We start from the raw sequence: 16867 nt of genomic DNA on the forward strand, positions 1-16867 counted from the left end.
CATTGGCGTTCCAGTTAATTTGGTGCTTCAATGCATAAAGCAACGATTTGTTAAGAAACTAATTGGAACGCCAATGCGTTTCTCCGCAAAGTTCGGGAATTTATATCTCGAAACTGATGTCATCCCACGAATTTGTTCCAAGTGGATCCGCCTGGCGAACTCCAAGGCTACAATTTGTAAATTGCAATATGAGCCATCAGGTAATTAGTTAAAAACTTAATTAGTAAATTTCTGTTAAATATTCGATTATGCATTTCAATTTCTTGTGGAAGTAACGTCCGCCTCTTCGAGTAGACCAGCTCATGAACTAGAATTGTGCTACCTGCCACAAGCAACCTTTAAGAATTTTTGAAAGAGTTCGCTGAAACATCCTGTATATGGTCATATTTGGAAATTCAATAAATTAAAATCTGGGTTTTTACATGCCAAAACCACAATTTTATGATGAGGCACACGCTGGTGATCGAGGCATTCCGAATTATTTTAACTCCCTGTGGTTTTTAATGTGCACCCAATGCATATGGCACACAGGCATCTAGTGCATTTCACTTCCATCTAAATGCCACCGCGCCCGGGATTCAATCCTGAGCTTTCAGTTCAGTAGAGCAACGTACGTACGCCTTAGCCACTACGGCGGGTCTGGAATTTTATATGAATATCTCCAGTAAAAAATTCCAACCAGCTATCAGCTTACATGTCTGTTGGCTAACCCTAATTTCAGACCTTGATGGTCTACTAGCCAATCGGCATACAAGTTTACAGGTCTACAAGCCTACAAGTCTACTACCTGTCTACTACCTATTCTACTGTTTGTCGGTATGCCATTGTACCGGAGACCACTGTTCAAATGTGTATTGTTTATTGAATTGATGAATTCTGACTGTGATTGTATTACAGTCTTGCAGTCTTAATTAGAATATATTCAGTGCCCTTGAACACTAGAGTATGCCAGTCGGCACTTAAGATGGCTCACTGCATAAATATGCTCACCATTCCATCCAAAACTTCAGGTCATGGTATGTGTGTGATGTGGAAATCACATTTATAACATCTGAAAGCAATATGAACAGAGATAAAACTTTATTGCAAAGTTCACTACTACAGCACATTACCCAATTGCTGCAAGGGGTACCATTGCACTGCTTTCAGTCTCTTTTCCATAACTTCCTTTGACACGGTGTCGTCCGCGTTGTGAAAACAGCTGCACAAACAAATGAACCATTATTGCCATACGACAGAAGACTAAGTACAATACTTGTTGTGTTGATTAATACACTGAGAAATGAGGAATTGAGCATAAACATTAAAAGACTAACAAGTGGTGAAAGCAGCACAAGTAATATTTATGACTGTTTTGAAGCCAGCTTTGTGGCTGGTGAAGGGCCAATTGGAAGCAAATGCATATTTTCAAGTAATTGTAGGCCAGGCACACCAAGCTGTTCTCATTACACAGATTCCTATTGAATAGCAGCAATAATCCCAACATAGGCCTTACTGCATACCTGCTTGGTTAATTAATAATAGTACACACCGTAAGTTTGCACATTATGAAAATTCACATATTTTTCCCCCTCCCACACAATGACCACACTTACAACTCAACACTGCAACCGGTGGCCTGGTTTTGACTTCGACTGATGATAATGGCCAGCTGCGGATGCCAGTGGCAGTACCAGCACTGGAGCTATCTAGTGCTATATGCACAAAGCTAGTATTTTTCCCTTTTTTTTGTCAGTCTAGACAGGTCATGCCGCGCATGCATGGAGTGATCAGACTGCTAGCGTGCCACATAAGGTTGCAAGCTAGCTACAGCACCCACTTCAAGCTCAAAAGCATTTCAACATGCTTTGTAGAATGGCAGTCGTTAATTCAGAAGGTACTTCGGCGTCAGCAAAGTACACATCTGCCATTAGAGATGGCCGCATGAAAAGCTGAATGCTACCAGCAAGGCAAGCAGGAATTTCCGCTGACCCAAGACTGATTTTTACTCGCAAGTTGAAGTAGCAGTGCTTTATAGCTCAGAAGCCTCTGGACAGCTGTTCTGTGTAAATTTAAATGATACAGAAGGAGGCTCGCCGACTTACAAGGAAGCAGGGCATTCCAACTACAAACTTCAATGCAAGCAGCGACTGGATGATGTGCTTCATGTGGCGGCATGGGCTTCATGAGTGTGCTGTGTAAATTTAAATGATACAGAAGGACGCTCGCCGACTTACAAGGAAGCAGGGCATTCCAACTACAAACTTCAACGCAAGCAGCAACTGGATGATGTGCTTCATGTGGCGGCATGGGCTTCATGAGAACATGTCAGCAGCTGCCTTCTACATACAAAGAATCACAGACTTTCAGTATTTGTGATCATTCCCTGGCACCGGGAGGCAAGTTTAGAAGGCTGCCAGTGGAACTGTTGTGTCCATTGGTCCTAGAGGCACAGAACATGATTTCTGATGACACTGTCATCAAAAGCTTCAAGAGAACTGGCATCTGAAGCTCAACTGACACCACTGAGGACCACCTACTATGGGACGACACTACTGAAGTTTAAGAAACTGGAGGGCCAGCCAGAAGTGCAGATTTCTTAAGCTTAAATTCTTATTTGAAATGTATGTTTTCAAGGTTCGAAAATAAGACTTGTCCATTCTTGTAAGTTACACCTTTGTTTGATTCTTTGGTAGCTGGCTTTTCGACACAATCTTAGTGTGCCGTAGATTAGGCTGAACTAGGTGGCTGTGGAAATTAACTTAAGATTTTACCCTGCATATAACATAGCCTTCCACTTTGTGTCATTTTCTTAAGTGTTTAAAATAGGAATAAACAAATGCATAAAAAATACCTAGTGCATATGCTCGTTCCACAAGAAGTATGCTGCAAAGTATCAGCAGGACTGGTATACTGTAGTGATTCCTTTCCCTTCATTTCTACATTGAAATTTTCATCCACTGCACATAGCCAGCCAATCATGATCATGTAAGCAGAATGCTACCCTTACAACGCACAAGACAATTCCAATAGAATAATTACGCTATCCCAGCCCTAGATGCTTTCATAAAGTGTTTATGTAGCACATGGGCATCATACATGAGCTAAATATTCATGTACCTGTCCACAATATTTTATAAATGCTGTAACCACAAGGAAGTTTTCACATATACTGAAAAGTTTTCACAGCTGAAGTCATGATAATGTTAAATTTGTTTAAATACATTGGTACCTCTGACCAAATATTAATGGCAAATCGACAATAGAATGGATTTCAATAATACTTTAGAGGGAATGTGGGTGGCCAGCTTCAAACTTGAGCGCCATGTGACATTAGCATAACTACAGCATGAATGCATCCTGTGATGTATCCAAGTTTTTGTGATTGAGCCTACTTCAGCAAGTTGTCTGGGGGGATGTATGAGCTGAAGCAAGAGGCCAGAACAGGGACTGCTTGCACGAAGCCATTTACTGATGGGCAAACTTACCAAGCAGTAGAAAGGTACTTCAGGCTTCTATTTCGTTGCGCTGTGTCTGGCAGCGCCTGAGGCAAACATATAGCCGAGCTTTCAAGCGACCTTTTACTATTGGCCTACTCATTCACATAGGGTCACAACACAATTACCTGCCTGTCTCCAGTGGGTGAAACTTTCCCAAGAGAATGTTTTGCCCTGCTACTTTGGTGAGTGCATCAGCTCAGTTTGTCTTGTCAAAATGGCTCCCGCTACTTCACATGTAGGGTGCATTTGTTTGATTGCCCTTGTTGTGGATTGCCCTCCTCGGCCGCAGGAAGTCGTAGGTTCAATTTCTACCACCGCATGGCGCCCACTGATTCAAATGGACACAAGTGTACCCCAGCATGGCGTTCGGCTTTCTTCAGGGAGAGGAGCCTGTGCTCTAAATACCAGTCAAAACCCTCATGAGCACAAAAAGAAGTAGGTCTGGGCCATTCCCAATAGTGGCAATTTCCCATGTGGTGCCCCAAATTCCCTTTCGAAGCGCTGAGGTCCCATAATGGCCAAGCACCAGGTGCAGTGCAAGGACCTTATGAGTGTTGTTTATGTGTGTGGACTGCTTGAAAACTCTTGAGGACTGTGAATGAAGGAAGAAGAAACAGAAGGCGAGCCAGGCGCAGATTGCGTGCTTGGCAGTGCTCAGAAAAGAAACAATAGAGAAGGAAGAAGAGAGGTGGGTGCCAAATGGGCAGAGGGGGCTAGCAACTTAGAAGACGCAGGACCAGTGCGCTGTTTCGGGAGCTCCTGCCGTGGTACCTGAGGCAGCCCTGAGGACAACGCGCCTGCCTGTCGGTGCAGACGCAGAGTGGCGCCTGGCGTGACGCCATTTGGAGCAGGCCTGGCTGTAGCCTGCTCGTAGCCGCCTGTTGGAGCATCTTTAGGCTGTGTCCGGGGTGAGGCCTAACCGAGGCCTTTGCTTTGAAGCCGCCTCTTGCTCGAGGTGGCATGTGAGGTTGTGGCGGTGGAAGCAACCCGCCCGACAGCCGTTCGAGTCCTCGGGCCATGGTAATGCAGCTGTCGCCTGCCTCATCTGATGACCATTGCCGTCACCCTGCCTTGGCTGGCCTTCCACGAGGGTCATCATGCCTTGGGTCGCCTCCAACGGAAATCGTCGCGACAGCTAGACGATCTACCACTGATCGACGACACCATCAGGAATGTAGCCATGAGACGTACTGGCTCTTTTCTTGAACGCTGCGCGTAGGACTTAGTGTAGACGTGTTTGTTTTAGGGACCTTTGATAAGTATTCTGTGTTTAGTGCTTGTCTTGTTACAGTCATCATCTTAAATTTTGGTTCACATCGGTTCGCGCGTCTCTGACGTTCATTACTGTTTGACTGCACACAGACATACGTGCCAAACAACTATCCATCACACCAGACCGGGAGCATGCTTGTACCTATTTCACCGGTAGGTACCTAGCGGCTGCACTTGCCTCAAAGCAGCCGAGGCTGATACTCTTCAACAAGGCCATCTGTCGTTGGACAATAAGTGCCCAGAGAGCACGCATGAAATCTCTTTCAAGATGTGAACCCTCACAAGAAGCCGAGCGCCAGGCCAAGGGACATCTCTACCCATCAGAAAGAAACGGAGGTTTTCTGGCGGCACGGGGATTTGAACTCAGTACCTCCCACATACGAGGCGGATGCTCTACTGCTATACCACTACTGCGGTAGATTCATCCAGTTGAAATGGTCAGTCATGAGGATCTGAGACCGCTTTAGCATCCAAGAGAACCAAAAATTGGGCAAGCTGTTATGTATTCATGGTTGAAATGTTGAAAGCGGCATGGGCAAACGCAGACAAAGGAGTGCTTGCACTCTCTTCATTTCTCTGCCCCTCAGTCTGCATTTGTTTTTTAACTGCTTTAAACATTCTAATCGCTTTAGCTGTACCCATGACTGTTATTTTCATTGTCGACCTATTACAGCACCTGGCATTGTGTATATAGCACAGAATGACTAACATGGGAGTGCCAATGTTGCTGTAAGTGACTGCCATGTACTTAACAGAAAAATTTATGGAGGCGTAATGGAATAAGATGGGCGTCTACAGCTCCAACAGTATCCCATATTATTATTATTAAGCCCTTGTCTTCAAGGAGCCTACTGGATAATTATTAGGATAGGAACTTTTCCTTGTGTGTGTTGAGGGCTTTACTAAATGCATTAGGAGCAAGTTTGAATTTTTTTGAGGCTACAGCACCAAGTAGTTCACAAGAAAGTTTCTCACTATTAAGCAACAATGGGAAAGAAGCATTGTTGCTAATATTCAGTAACAGTGACGCACGCTGTTTGCGGCGGTATGCATGAGGAAACAGTTCCCTTTCTTTTTGCTTTTTAGTTTCGCAAGTTTGAATTTGACTGTAGCACGCTGATGCCTACAAGATGAAGAGAAGATATACAATAAAGCTTGCTCAGAGTCGGTTACTTTAGCGAGCCCTGCTCAGATTCTGATCGAGATGTATGAAGCTATGTATGGACTAAATGTACTATCACATATTTCTACTACTAGCACTAAACTTAGTACTAAGTTAAACAGAAAGATACTAAAGAACTCTTCCCTGATACCCAACAACAAACAGCATGCTTGTGTGTGCGTCACTGATGCAGAATGTAACTAACACTTTAATTGTGTTGCCTCAAAAATGAACTTTTTTTGAGAACTACCCAATGCTCCGTCCCCAAATAAGGTACGAAAAAAGCAACCTCCTCCCACAGTGGCTAGTAAGGCTGCAGCTAAGCCCCTAACGATTACAATGAAAAGCATGCAAGTTATCAATTGGCTAGATTGCCATGCAGCGCATAATACAGGATGCCATTGACCCATGGACGAAAGCCGTATACCCTGTCGTGATGAGTGCTACAGGTGCTGCAAATGTTATCGCAAGCAATTATAATGCTGACACTGCCATCCTAGACACGCTGTTCTGCGTAAGTAGCTGAAGGGCCTCCTGCAACAACTTGGCATTCAAGACAATGCCATCACTGTGGAAGACAAATTGGAGTCAGATCCATCACCAAACTTGTCAAACGGCTGAATGTGGTCTCAAAACAAGCACTGGTGTTGCAGTTTTGAGGCAAACCAATGAATGCATACAGGTTGAGAAGCAGCAGAAAGTTCGAAAAACTGAATTTGTAAACTTGATTCAGGGTATCAAGGTAAGAATATGCCACCGACACTCAAGGCAGGCAGATGGATTTGTTTTGTGCCCATGTGAACGAGCGAGCCTGATGCACAAGATCGCAAAAAAAGCTCGACCAATTCTGTTGCCTCAGATGCTGCTGGACGCAGTGCAGTGGCAAATAAAGACCTGAAGTGCCTTCAGAAAACCAACTTACTTGGTTGGTTTTGCTTTCTCGTTTTTTGATCTGCTATGTACTCCTTCCGAGTAATCATTATAGATGCAGCATCTGCTTTTTAAGTCTTGTTTTTTAGGTTATTATTTGCTGGGCCAGCGCACATGCTTCAACCTACCTTCACATATTTTTAGAGGCAAGCGTCATGCTGTGCGATAATCCGGATTGTCTCTTATCACCTCTGGTATACTAGGCCGTACCAATCTGTCATGGCACATGGCTATGATGTGGTTGTATTAGGGGGTCCTGGTGACTCCAATATTTGGTTGCTTTATCATTAATGTGATGCCCCATGATGGTCTTGTTCAGTACTTATAAATATCACATTTCTTCAGTAAACTGCAGTTGAAAGTAAGCGCCAAACCCGTGTTTACGCAAACCGATCTCTGCTCTACCATTTTCCAGTGATTATGCTCTCAGTAACGTGCTTAAATAGATTCTCACTTTCTACGGAAATTGTTCATGTGTGTCACAATGGCTCATAGAGAGATTCAGCTATACCTTTGCAATCCTCCACCTTGAAATCCCTATTCATCGGCTTACAGTAAGAGTCTTAAAATCGATTTCACTCCTTTACAGACACTTTCGCCCATATTTTCACTGCACATGCTTTCGCTCTTCCCTTATATCCTCACAATTTTCTAGTGGCCCCATGACCTGTGCAGCACACTCCAAGTGAAACAACTTATTCCATACATTTGCACTCAGTAATTTCATTTCTGTAAGCTCTGTACTAGACACTAGCTAATTATTTTATTCCTTAAAAATTTTATTTCTCTTTCATAGCAATTACTCCGGCTGCTATTAGAAAATAGCAAAACATTATTTTTATAATGCCTTCAATGAATCAACCTTCAATGATTTAGCCTGCATATCATGTACAGCATGCAGCTCTTCTGCAATGTTTCACCTTAATCCAAAATTTAACTATCTCGATCTAGATGCAGATGCTTGCTATGCATTGCCCTTCTTGTGATTACTTTTATATGTGCACCTATGATTCATCGCAGTGTTCTTAGAGTATCACGGATGAACATCAGTTCTTCCTATTTATGGAGGTGGTGTTATGCAGGCAGTGTCTGACAAATTGAACATCTTTCCTAAAGTTCGGAAAGCAGACACAATTCTATATGAAGGAAGAATAGAACCTGATCACCTTTCTTTCTCATACAATCACCCCCAATGAATATATAAACAAAAGAAAAACTAAATTTTCTTTTAGTTATATATAACCTAAGAGTAACTCATTACTCATTAGTTTGCTGAGCTATCTACAACTGAAACTGTTGCAGCATGTCAGAAATGCTACAGTGCATTGCACATTATGTTTATCGTCAGTAAATGAGCATTTTCAGGCATCAAGCTCAGCATATCAAAGATATGATGTTGGCCTTTGGGAGGTTAAAATGTCCACAATTTTGGCCATCAATTCCATCCCGTATGATATAGGCCACATGACAACACAAAAGCATCCAAATAAGCTAACATGTTGACATCTTCAATGCCTATAAAATCATCAGCAACTTTCCATTTGTTGTTGCTTATATGAAGACCAAATTTACATGTCCCTTGCATAAACTCATGGCAAGAATATCATGATCACAAGTATTAATTTCTATAATTATGACTTAAACTCACTCTAAAACATAATCTAATAAACGTAGCACTGACATATATACATACCTGGCCAAAATATACCCAGAGCCTAACTACAGTGTTGGCCAATTAAACGAGGAAATATAACTTATTTCACTTAAAATATAGTCTGTGGTACTTTACCCAAATATGACTCGAAGGAAACTGCACAAATCTGAGTGGCGATGTGGGCTTGTTGGTTGTTTATGTTGAAATGAGCGAGCTGTAGCGCGAACAGGGAACAAAGATATGAGAAGGCACAATGAAGTGCTACGTGTGATATTCTTTGTGCCTTCTCGTGTATTTTTCCGTGTGCGTGCTACAATTTGCTCGTTGCACAAATCTGTTACCAAGCTTCTTATCGTCATTTATTTCATCTTTAAGGGCCTCTGTCAGGGCATTACGTTAGGGGTGGCATATTCATGCAGTCGTCTCTAGCATTCACTCAAACCATTACCAAATGTTCACACCCTAAATGTATAATTGCTTTTAATGATGAACAAGTCTGCAATTCTATTGTCTGCGAGCATCGACAATACATATCCTGACCTCTGCAGTGACTGATCCGCTACAAATTATCTTTGAGGTTCTTAAGCTGCGTGATTTTGTACTTTTATGTTTATTAATGCACTACGTGAGACCATAAGTATACTTTATATGGCTTCGTTTTCAAATTTAAGTAACTTCAGGGTGATGAACACACACACACTTATGGAAACATGAAAATGAGAACCAGAGGGGGTTTGAATTTACCATGTTTTTTCCATTTCCTGTGGATAGCCACGAGGTGCTCCAGCAATGACAGTCCCCTGTCTGCACCGCCCCATGGAGGCCAGCTGCCACTGAGAAAACACGGATTATTATTATTATCAGATATTAGCTAGCAGCATCACATATGCAAGCCGACTTGTGTAGAACAGTGCAAGACAGTTGAAGTGACATGTACATTAGGTGAATATTCATTTAAGACACATGTAACTGCAGAGTAATGCAAATAGGCGTGCAGCTTACATGATATATGAAGCTCAAGTGCACTGTGTAGGTTATCAAGTTAGGTGTTTTCTAGAGGTCTTTGTGATTAGTACACGTGATGCCATATGCACTGGAATGTGATGGTAAAGAACCGAGTGCTCCCAGTCATTCCATGAACTGAATACTATTGCTGCAGCTACGTGATAGCAGAAGGCTGTATGCACTAGTTCAAAGAGCTACCTAAAACAGGGTGCAAGCCATAATTGATTACATGAATCAGTGGGAAAATGTCACTTGGTGGCTGCCACTAGACATGGGAATGGTTAAGCAGCGCTGCAAAGTGCTACTCAATGCTGGTTCCTAATTCCTTACATAACATTCACTACGTCAAAGAACAATGCCACTAAGTCCTGACCTGTCTGCCATGCAGATAAAGGTTACGCATTGCTGAAGTTGTGCTTGCAGGATGTGAAAAAAAGCTGTCCAAAAGAGAATTTAGCACATGGACAAGAATGTCAAAATGAAATCTAACCTCACTAAAGTTGTGGTATAGTGGCGACATTTCACACAATATTTCAATAGAACCATGAAAATTTCTGTTAAATTGAAAGCTTGCCTATATTGTTGTGTTGTACCCATGTATTAGTGCTATGACAAATGAAGGATCTAAGTTGACAGATGAAGCGACAAACTTAAAATGTCCACGTGCATACATGCTAAAAGGCAGTTTCCCTGTTTCATTACATTTTCCAAACTCTTGCAGAGCTGTTGTATATTCTACGAGTACAAAGCATGGCTCGATAATAGAATAAACCGCACAGTATGTGCTGCCACGCTAACAAATTGGTAAAAGAAAAACAAGGAAAGCTTCTGCTGTCATGATTTTACCATTAAGTGGACTCAAATACTACATGAACACATATATCGAGAAAAAAAAATTGGTTTCAACAAATACAAGCAACGTTTGGAGTCAGCCCTATTATAACAGTTACCAACTCATGTGAACAGAAAAGCAGGTGAGAGCACACTGGCTCAGGCTGAGCCATTTGCCTTTCCTGTAAATAAATCCTCACACTCTGAAGCTCATATTGATACTCCCTTCAGTCACGGTGTACATAATTGTGTGCACAACTTATTTTTGCCATTTCTGTGCAGCTGTGTCAAGGAAATGACCACAAAAACTAATCTTAGGGTAAATTAAACATTATGGTTACCTCAAGTACCTTCATTTCGCTTCTGAGGGAAATGTATTGCTACCGAAGATAGCTTTGGAGAAGGCACTACAGTGTTTGACGGAAGGTGTGATGTGGGACATTTCTGTAGCAATTGCTAAATAATTTTCTTCTTTCTAGTAAAGCTTGCAACCAATAATTAACTTGTGCAGGTAACACACTAGTGATTCAGTAATTTTTTATGAAGAGACCTATCATTACAGCGTGCACAACAATTAGATACTTAATCACTCTGTAATTATGGTGAATCATCATAATATGCAGTCATTCTACCATCTTGACTTGCTCTTAATGGAGTCTGCAGCACCTTGGCATATATTTATGTAAATTTCATACATTTATCGACAGTCAATCATACTTCGTCACTGAAGGGGTTAAGTGTAATCGGGCAATTTTTTCACGCCAGTGTGTGAATCGGGAATGCAGAACTTGAACGAGTTCCACTGAACGCAGTGTAAAGAAGGTAAGAGCAAATCACAACATTAAAAAAACATAATGCCCCCCCCCCCCATGCCACAAAATTGCTGCAAAACCAGAAAAATGTTGGCTGGTATCAAAGTGGAGCCAATGCACACGAACATGCTTGATAATAATCTACTGGTAAGAGTTCGTGCAATTTCTTAGTCCCGATGATAGATTGATGATGATAAATAATAATTTAGCCTATAAACACATCCATGTAAGTCCCGAACAAGTTGAGATATCCATGAATCTAGCTTCCTGGATCTTGCGTTTCACTCACCTATACCAGAAGGATACGCCACATAAAAGAAAAACCTGCATGCATGCCGGCATCACTATGATACTTGCACTTGTCAGTTAAATAATAAATCGCACAGCTATAATTTCAGTCAATACAGAAAACAAATCAAGGTGAACACGGTTTCTTCAATAAGTTGTCCCAGACTGACCAAGGTGTTGTGTACTAACAATAAGCATTGGTGCACACGCTTCTTGGACAGCCCTGGGCAGTCAGGGGTGGCCAATCGAAGAGCCTAGTATACATATTGAAAATCAGTCTGCACTCCAGTGAGCCATACATCCAGAGAGAAAAAGATCTCCATTTGTGTTCTCCCTCTGCAGCTAAATCTTCGTACACCTTGCTGGTTTGGCACATCCCATTTGCTTAGCTCACTGAGGAAAGACACTGCATTAGAACGTTTTCCTTGTCGTTTGAACTTTGCCCTAGATCAGTTCATTGCTGCACATATATGCAGCCGACATCACATGAAAACAATTTAACACTTTATCAGTGACAATCTCTCTCATTTTGGGAATGTTGTAGTAATCTTACAGTTCAATGCAAGCAACGGCGTAAAAGTTCCTTCACTGCTAAGAATGACTGTTGGCAAATTTTATGCATAGCAGTTATATCCACTAGAGAAGAAAAAAAAAACTCTTGATGCAAACAGCCGCAGCTATGCTGTGTAAACATTTGTATAGCCTTTCATATGAAAGTACCGCACAGTTGAGGCCACCTAAAAATACTGACAAAGAAGCTGTGCTGGGGCCGTATTCTGAAACGTTCGCCTAGGCGAAATTTCGCCTAGGCGAAATCAGCGTGCGCGCTGATTGGCTGGTTGAGCAAAATTTAATGACGTCGGGCTCAACCACCCAATCGGCTCATCCAATTTTGCTGAAACAGCCAATCGGCGCACGCCTGAAAGCGAAAAAAGAAATTTCGCCTAGGCGAACGTTTCAGAATACGGCCCCTGGACAGCTCTCTAGCTAGCGGCATCAGCAACAGCAGCAAATAGTAATAATGAAAGTCGATATTTAATAATTGCATTTAGTAATGTCACCAGGGTGATTTGGAGGTCCGCCAGCATGACAAAGCCCACTAATATAAACGAAGTTGGTTAAAATTCGGCTAGACGAATCGCCTAGCAGCCAGCCAGGTACACTCCATCTCTGCAAAGACTATTACAAGGTGCCGCGCACACCACAGTGAAATAAATGCAAATGATATAGCTACATCTAGCTCCAAAACTACAACGCTGAATTCAAACATAAAACAATACAAGATATTTCATAGCGTGTAGCATAGCATGACTCGAAACAAGAACGATCGATCGAATAACGCAGACCTTCAATCAAATTAATATGACAGTCAGCCTCTGTGCTAGTAGATCATTCGTACTTGTAATTGGGTTGACAGGGTCCGATGTACATACGCCACGAACTCCAAGGCAAACATAACAATAATAGGGACTGTAGACGAAACTGAAGGAGCGGATTCGCCCGCTTGTGTTTTAAGCCCAAACCGCATTCACGCGATTTTGTGCGCAACGGCGACGAGCGACGAAACGGGCCGTCGCGCGAACAGATCGCTTGGTCTTTCCGCTCAATCGCTCGGTTCTAGAAATTTAGAATACGTCGCTCGTCGCCAGGAAGTGCTATGAGCGACTAGCCAATAGCGCGAAGTCGGAACTGGATATACATCAGTCAAGTACTACCGATTGTCGCACGGAACGAGCAAACGACTAGATTTTGATACGTGCAAGGATAATAACGTAGTGAAATATTTAGAAATATTTATGCTGCTCTTTACACTAAAACCCGTTAAATTAATAAAGCAAGCGTCATGCCAGTTTCGGCGAGTATTTGCTGCCCTCATAAAGGCAACACCGGGGAGACGTCGCTCGTCTCGTCGCTTGCATGCTGTACGACTTGTAGGCGACGAACGAACGCGACAGCCATCTCCATCGCGTCGCTTGTTGCGCGCAAGATTGCGTGAATGCGGTTTATACTTTACGCGGTATCGCAACACGCACTGCTTCAAAATTATGCAAATAGCACATAGCAAGAGGGGGGGGGGGGGGGGAATTGTACGTACCTTTGTAAAAGTTGCGACTGCAAGTGACAATCGCCAGGCACGCATTCTCTTCAGAAAAGGTCTTCTCGGGCGCCGCCATCCACGTACGTGGCAGCTCCATCAGCAGTGACGCGGTTTGTGCAGTTTCACGATGAGCACTGGCATATAATCATCACTGCACTGCGACAACGCGCAGCCACGGTATTCAAAAGTTGAACCGTGCGCGCGACACATACAAACAAAGCGATCGCCGAGGGCCGCGCCGGTGAAGGCGCCCGCTGCTTCCCTTTACTTACAGTCGCGTTAAACTTCGTTGATGAGGACTCGTTCCGATTGCGTTCACGAATAACACACAAACCGCGGAAAACATTGCGTTAACACGGATGCACGAACGAAAATTACACACGAAAACAGGCCTCGGTATCTGACAGCTGCCGTCCATGTGCTGCCGGCGCAGCAAGCTTACCAGTGTTGCCAAGCGATACATTGCATTGGCCATTCCACGTTTGGTTTCGGTTTGATTTCACTGAATGTGTCAAAACTTTAGCTTGGTGGTAATTTTTGGCAGTAGTTCATTTAATGGGGCTTGAATAAAGTATCTAGATTGACTGATGTAGCAAACTTTTGTTTGTGCTTGTGCAGTAGCTGATATAACGAATAGGAATTCGTGCAGCAGGTTTCCTAACTCATGCTTTAATATTCCCAGGCTGCTTTACATAGGCCGGTATATATGATTGCAAAAGTATATGTTCATGTTCTCTCTCAAAAAGTAGACATATTCATCGGGTGTGGTTGTGAGCCAACGTGCAAAACGATGAGTTGATTGTGTGTGTTTCTGCGATAAAATTCACTTCAACTCGTTACTACCTGCTCGGTGCAAGCACATTCATTCCGATCGAGATGCTTTGCCTATAGTTGCAGTGCAAAGCATCGCATTTGTTACGTGCAGTATAGCTACATCTCGTAAATAAGGCCATGCTGTCCGGCAGGCGCGGTGCTAATAACCCATACTAGACGGCAGTAGCGCACCCAGGACCTCTGCCGGGGGGGGGGGGTACATTTGTGTGTGTGGGGGGGGGGGGAAGCAAACACTTTACATAATATGTAATTACCTTGCTTTAGCCAGAGGAATCCAACAGCAACTCAAATGCCTCATAACTATAATACAAAACATAATTATAATAATAAATCATAATTATAATAATTATAATTTTAATATATAAGGATGATGACAATGTTTATTTCTTCAGCATTTTACTCAAAGTACTTTAAGAGTGAATGAGTAAATAGAAGACAGTAGGTGATAGAGTGTTTTTGTTAATCCGGAAAATTCGACCTCAAGCCATCTCCTGAATGGTAATGACAGTGTGCACAGAGCGCTGAAGGTGCACGTTGGACTGGTGGGGCTCGACGCGTGAGTGGAGGGGGAGGGGGGTTACAACTACAATTTAGGTATACTTTTAAATCCTTATATGGCAATATATATGCAGCCATATATGACAGTAGAACGCCTATTTGTACCCTTATATGACGTTATAAAGCCTTACTTGCAGTCATATATGGTAGTATTAGGCCATATCTGGACCATTATATGGCAGTATAAGGCCATATCTGGACCCTTATATGGCAGTGTAAGGCCATATCTGGACCCTTATATGGCAGTATAAGGCCATATATGGACCCTTATATGGCAGTATAAGGCCGTATCTAGACCCTTATATGGCAGTATAAGTCCTTACATGGATCCTTATATGGCAGTATAAGGCCTTATATGGGCACTTATATGTCCAAATATGGCCATATATAAAACATATAAGGGCCATATCTGACATTTCCGTAAGGGTAGACTAGTCTAAGGAAATGTCTACAAAAAGTCTGTTGACTTCGTAGACAAATGTCTACACACTTTATATACACTTTCTACAAAACATTTTGTAAGGGATATATAAATCAATGCTGAAACGGTGAAATGGGTAAACTGAGCAGGGGAGTGGCTGGAAAGGTGCGTGGAGAGATGCGAGACACTTTTCGCCGCTGGCGGGCAATGCAGGAGCGCACGCATTTGCGGATGAAGGTGTACATCCCGCGCCAATAGTAGCGTAGGCGAAGCCGTGTGTAGGTCTTCAAAACTCCGCCGTGACCACACTGTGGGTCGGAGAGAAAAGCGGAGCATAAATATTTTCGAAGGTGGCGGGGCGCGACTAACAGTCATAGGGTGCCTCGATGCCAGCGCCGCCGTTCAGGGTGGAGACAACCCCGCTGGCGCCGCCATATTGAATCACACGAGCTCAGACTCAGCTACGCTTGTGTTCATAAGTAGTGTTACTCGCGGCGCACTTCCAAGTGCTTTGCCTAGATGAGGATTTTTTTATCGGCATTGCATCTGCACATAGCCGTTAACTCGTCGAAGGTCGAAGACGTAAAGTGTATGGCGTCGGGAACATGCCCCAAGTTGCCTAATTCAATCACATTTAATATGCCGTGTGTATGTTTGAAATATGCACTATTTTTTTGCGATTCGATGCATGGTATATAAGGTTTGCGACCCCTCGTGTGTGGAAGTTTTTCTTTTTCGCTGTTGTATTTTGGTTTACACGTCACGCCCCCTTTACCGTAGCCAGCCACTCGCGCACGGCGGTTAGATTCCTTTGCGTTGCGCGTGCTCTTCGCGCTCGTTGCAATTATTTGACGATATCTACGCACAATTTAGCTTTTTTTCCCCACAAGACGGTGTGCTGACAGGATTAAGCTAGGTGTAAAAATAACTGCGATGTGAAAATAAGGTTTAGTTAGTGCTGTAGAGAAAAATGTAACGTAACTTGTCGGCGTCAATCTTGCGTAGTACACACAAGAAACCAAACGATGCACAAAATACATTTACTCAGTAATGTCTAGTACAGTCAATCATGAAAGAGATATGTACATGAAAAATTATATGTACGGTGTGGCGCCTGAAGGTTATGTTGAAAGACGAGATAAAAAAATCGCAAGGTAGGCTCGACACACACAACTCGGGATAGGGAGAGTTTTTAAAAATTTATTCATTACATGGGGGGGGGGGGGTTTCAAGTGAGTACATCACCCTTATTACACATGTAAGGGGTTTATTAGATAGATAGATAGATAGATAGATAGATAAACTTTAATTCAAATATAGTTTTGTCTTGCCCCAATGGGGCATCGCTAATGGTCGGGGCCCCTAGTCCAGGGCTCCGCTGGCTCTTGCCATCTTCTCTGCTCTCTGGATCAGCTTGAGCTGGTCGTCGAGGGCCGAGCTGGACAGCAGTGCCTCCCATTGCTCCCTCGTGGTGTTCGTGTCATGGTGTTCTATGTTGTGTAGCGTGCACTCCCACTTAATGT

General features: G+C 43.0%; 1 long non-coding RNA gene across 1 annotated transcript; it reads right to left on the reverse strand.

Moving 5' to 3' along the window:
- Positions 1–1069: 1069 nt before the first annotated feature.
- Positions 1070–13804, reverse strand: LOC119462863 (uncharacterized). Its single transcript, XR_005194254.2, has 3 exons — positions 13529–13804; positions 9242–9330; positions 1070–1201 (listed from the first exon to the last, which is right to left on the reverse strand). It is a non-coding gene; the product is annotated as an uncharacterized LOC119462863 (long non-coding RNA).
- Positions 13805–16867: the final 3063 nt, after the last annotated feature.

This window comes from Dermacentor silvarum, chromosome 8 (assembly GCF_013339745.2).
Source record: "Dermacentor silvarum isolate Dsil-2018 chromosome 8, BIME_Dsil_1.4, whole genome shotgun sequence".
In the NCBI taxonomy this organism is placed as follows: domain Eukaryota; kingdom Metazoa; phylum Arthropoda; class Arachnida; order Ixodida; family Ixodidae; genus Dermacentor; species Dermacentor silvarum.